The sequence below is a fragment of the Frankliniella occidentalis genome, unplaced genomic scaffold (genome assembly GCF_000697945.3).
Source record: "Frankliniella occidentalis isolate FOCC.00 unplaced genomic scaffold, Focc_3.1 Scaffold12, whole genome shotgun sequence".
Taxonomy (NCBI): Eukaryota; Metazoa; Arthropoda; class Insecta; order Thysanoptera; family Thripidae; genus Frankliniella; species Frankliniella occidentalis.
In genome coordinates, this window is record NW_026267142.1 from 1,370,653 (window position 1) to 1,375,463 (window position 4,811).

At 58.5% G+C, this 4,811-nt stretch overlaps 1 protein-coding gene across 3 annotated transcripts in view; it reads left to right on the forward strand.

Moving 5' to 3' along the window:
- The window catches only part of LOC113213340 (arginine kinase), a 35,976-nt gene that overhangs the window by 24,746 nt on the left and 6,419 nt on the right, over nt 1-4,811 (forward strand). The window contains exon 1 of one of the 3 annotated variants that reach the window (XM_052263533.1): nt 3,058-3,215. The exons of 1 other annotated variant lie outside the window; for it this stretch is intronic. The gene's annotated coding sequence lies outside the window, so the exon portion shown is untranslated. Of the gene's footprint in view, nt 1-3,057; nt 3,216-3,453; nt 3,475-4,811 lie in introns of those variants that run through there. One more of the 3 variants, XM_052263530.1, reaches the window with a different exon arrangement.

Here is a 4,811-nt window from a genome sequence, read left to right on the forward strand (position 1 = left end):
CCCTCCCCCCATGATGAAGCCATGCCGTGGCACGGCCCCGCCGCCTAACTGCATTGGCACGTCAGCCTCACTTCGGACGGAGGGCCGAATGGATATGTATAGACCTTTTCGACAGTGGTTGATGCTAGAAACAATTTGGCGGCTGCAACTTTTTTTTCTTTTGAACTGTTTGAAATTTTCGACTTCGTAGCGCAACAACGGACGACTTGTTCCTTTGCGCTACGGAGTCAAAATTTCCTATTAGGGTTCAGTGAAAATGTTGCAGGCAATGAAAGTTTTCACCCCCTCTACCCTCCCTTCCCCCCTTACCCTACCGTCGAAAAGGTCTATTGTATCCACGATATTGTATCGCGCAGTATAGATGATTCAGGTTGAAATGATTGAAACAACACCTCGTGGCTGTCGTTCACCGCCACTGCCAGCCACACCTTTCCTACGCCCGCAGGAAAAAAGGGGGGAGGGGACCGATGTGTCAGTGTCCCGAGCCGGGACCTAGCTGTCCCTGAACTTGAACTTGAGCGTGGTGCCAGTGGGGGCAGCAGCAGCAGCAGCGGCAGCCGGTACGGCCCTACTGATTGGCACTGCAATGGGATGCGATGCACCAGACACACTATGGCCATGGCTGGTCTCTGTACCCCACGCCCCACCCTTGGGATAGAGAGAGAGGGGGAAAATTGAATAGAGGTGAGAGGGGAAGAGAGGGTAGAGGGGCTGCAAACTTTGATCGCCTACAGCATTCCCATTGAACCGTGATAGCAAATTCTGACTCCGTAGCGCAAAAAAATTCAAAAAATTCAAAAAAATTTCAAACAGTTCGAATGGAAAAAGTTGTCGCCTCCAAATAGTTTCCAACCCCAACCGCTGTCGGAAAGATCTATTGCTTTTTATTTTGCAGGGGGAAGACCCGCATTTTCCAACAGAGAATAAGCGCGACAGACAAGTGCAGGGTGCTCCTGACGGCCTGCCCTCAACCAACACACAACGCATGTCACACCCCCGACCTCCCTTTTCCGTCGTCCTGGCGGAGGGCGCCCCACCCCCTCCACTGTCGTTAGGCACATTTTGGCAGATTGGCGCGTTGAGCCGGGTCCAAAATGTTGTTCAAGGTCGCGTACAATGACGTGCGCCGGCCAAACGGAACGGGGCGGCCGCTCCCCTGCCGCTCCCTTCTCGTTCCAAGAGTTTTGTAACGGCCGGTGGTCCCGCTCCACTGGGCCCAGCCCCCGGCCGGCCCGGTGTCACAGTGACGAGCTCAAAGCGCCACTCGTGATAGGGTTTGCGTCGCCTGTTGTTGGCTCGGACTGTGTGCCTATGCTCACTGGTGGCGGGTGGACTAGGCGTCTGACGGACGGCGTCTGCTGTCTGTTAATACATGGCATCCCATATAGGAAAACACCTAGTATCCGGGTTATGACATGACACAGCAGGTCTGCCTATCACTCCGCCCATAAAGCGTCATATGGCCCCTGGAGTAGGCAAACCCGCAACACTGGTGTGTCGTTGCCCTGACACGTCTTGCAGGCCTGCGGTGGGGTTTGCCCGCCTACAATCGCTCGCCGGCAACGAGTGCCGGACTTCGGCGCCGAGGTAAAAGTAGAGGCCAGAGTCACTGCCTATCCCCCTTAAAACCACCTTTGCCAGCTTCCAGACATGGATAAACATTAATTTTCCTGCTCTCGAGCGCGAGTAGTCGCCTTATCCTCGACGAGGACTGAGCTGGCTGGCGCTCGCCGCACACGCGAGGGGCGTTGCATCGTGATCTTGTACAGTATGCACGCGGTCCTGCTGGCGAGCCATCGGACGCGAACGTGAGAAAAACGTGGGATTTGGAAACGGGTATCACCATGAATTACGTAAGCCTCGCCCACAGCAGCAGCAGCAGCAGCAGGGCAGAGCAGGGCGCTATGCGAGGTGTTCAGCGTCCCTGGGCATCCCCGGGCGCATGCAGCTGACATGAGCTGCGGTTGGCACGGAGCTCGACTCATCCCTCCTGGCAGAAATCTTCTTGGCCGCCTGTAATCTCAGCACGCAAAGTCAGGGGCGGGTCCAGACATCAGACATATAAGTTTTTGGAGATTTCCCTGAGCCAACCTTACGATAGCCGCCATAGCTCAGCTAATAATTTTTCTAGGTGCACATTTGCCGGACATCCTGGCTCCCCAACGGTAAGGTGTAAAGTATAAGCCACTCTTGAAAAGCTGAAATGCAGAAGAATACGGGGAACAAGTAAACGGAAGTGACCATGTTAAAGCATAGTGATTTCCTTTTTTGTTTTGTTCTCCGCATTCTTCTTCTTTTCAGCTTTACCGGGAAGGTTTAATTTTTTCCCTCCCCCCTCCTTCCTCATGGATCTGCGCTGGGATAAAAGAGAATCGTCCAGTGGTACTTCTGGTTCAAAGGTCTCGGCCTGAAGTTGCTCTGTCAATATATGCCAGGAATAAAATGTGCCATTTCATGGCTGTCGATAACTTTCCATCGGCTTTTCTTCTCATACCAGCAGCGTCAAGCACCCGTACACCCACGTTATCTGGACGCAAGAGCAAGTTTCTCGCGAGAGGAGGGGGATTAGAGGAAAAGCTGGAAGATCGGCAGTAAACTCATTAAATTCGATAGCAGTATAGTGAAAGGAAAAGGAAAATAAGAGGCCATGTCCGGTCCGGTGGTGGGGAGAGGGGGGGGGGAGGGGTGCGGACTGAGTTTCGTGCGCCGCGACAAGCCTTCCAACCCCTGTGCCGCCTCGCGTGAGCTGCAAGAGAAGCAGCGGACAGTCCTCTGTGCTGTTTGTCCTCTGTTCCGTGCTCTGCCACTGCCTCCTCCTGTTCCCATGATGCCGTCATGCACTAGCCGCGGCGGCCGCTCCTCCCCCGCGCGGGCCGCACCGCGAGCAGAGGACCGCGGGTACCCCTTCCCCCTCCCCCCTCTCCCCAAATTCATCGTGAGGGGGGTGAGGGGGGCAGGGAAGCGGGGCAGCCAGCAAGCCGGCGGCGCGCGGGGGGGTTGGGGGGGAGGGGACGAGTTGGAGGGTGGAGAGGGGGGCCGAAGTGACGGCGCGGCGCGGCGGCGGCGGCGAGAGGGAGGGAGCGGGGCGGAGAGGGGGGGAGGCGTGCCGGAGGCTAGCTGCGCGACCTGCGCGCGCCGCCGAGCCATTCTGCTGCGGTGACTGGTCCGGGCAGGAAGGTGTAGTGCAGAGCAACTTGAACGCAAGCAAACTCAAGGTGAGTTGAGTTTGGGGAGCGGCGGCGCCGGTGTGCCTGCCGGCCTGCGGTGCCCTGTAGTGTCGGTGCGAAACATGTGAAGCGTGCGAAGCTCAAGCCTCAAGACCCCAAGTGGAATGTGCGTGCGTGTGGTGTGCGTTCGGTGATGTGCCTGTGCTGTGATGGTGTGCGGTGTGCTAGTGCGCGGGTGCGCTGGAACTCGGATCCTGCTGGCGCTGCCCCGGCGACTCTGCTCGGTCGGCCCGCATTTGCGCCTCCTGTGAGTCACTCGCCCGGCCCCGGCCCATACATTCAGAAAGGATACAGTGTGCTCGACTACTCGCGCCGTCGCTGGATCCTGTGGCGGCTGAGCCGGCCCCGCAGCTGCCCGCAGCCTGGGCGCCGCGCTCAGTGCCGGGGCACGAATCGGACAGTAGGGATGAGATGTCAGAGCAAGAGACATGACAGAGTCGAAGATTCTCGCATCCTTTGCTTGCATCGACATTCGATTTAAACTCTAAACATCACGATCCTTTAAAAGTGTAATTCTGAACGAGCGTTGAAATACCAACAGTATTTAATGTTTTCGCTTTCCGTCTCCGCTTCTGTACATCTTATCCCTGTGCGTGTTCGATTCAGTGAATTGCCACAGTTGGGCGCATTTGACGGCGAACTCGTCGCGCTCCCCCCGACTCATCACTAACGACGGCTTCTAAAGGAGGGGGGGGGGCAGCGGCGTGTCGGCCGGAGTGCGGCTGGGCGTGTGAACGTGGTGGCCTGGTCGCCTTTGCTGCCACTGACATGAGCTCGACCTCTGCGGTGTGGCCATGGTGTGGCCTGCACCCCGGCGTGGCTGGAACGGTCGCAGTGCGGTCTGCTCGGCTCGCGTGCCCGTGGTCCAGAGGCGGCCGGTGCCGGGCGGGGCTCGACCGGATGCGCTGCCGGCCCCCGTCCCCTACCGACCGGCCTACCGGCGCCGCTGCACTACGTGTCGGCCCTCCCGCCCGCCCGCTTCGCCCTCTCCAACGAGTGCTATGCCAGGGGGGCGGCGGCCGGTCACGGGGTGAAATGCCTCAGCCTATGGACTCGGCATGCATGTCGCAGCGCATCGCCATGTCTGTGGCGGCGGCGGGGCGCGGCGGCGGTCGGGTGTCACACGGTGTCGCGTCACGGGCCGCGCGGCGGGCGGCGCCACATATGGAGAGCGCGGGAAGGGGAGGGGGGAGGGCAAAAAAGCAGACGTCTTGGCATTCCAACGGACTCGTTAGGGGGGCGTTCATAAAGAACGATCTGTTAGGGCACCGCTTGCAAGGGGGGGGGGGGGACTTATTTTAAAACATGCGATTTGCCCCCACCCCTTCGCCCTTTCAAAAACACGTTTTTCTATCGTCTTTTTTTCATTTTTAATGCTTGTGGCATTCAGCGGAAGTTGCCGATGGGAGGGGGGAAATTGTGGCTGGCGGCTCCGGCGCTGGCAGGTGTCCAGCCCCAAAGTGACGGTTCCCCGCCTCGCCAGCGTGCCTCCCCGTCCACGATCCGCCAGATATCTGAAGCCACCCTGACCAGGGGTACAAGGCACTCAGTTATCTTTCGTTACCAGTGGTGTGGACTCTGCCC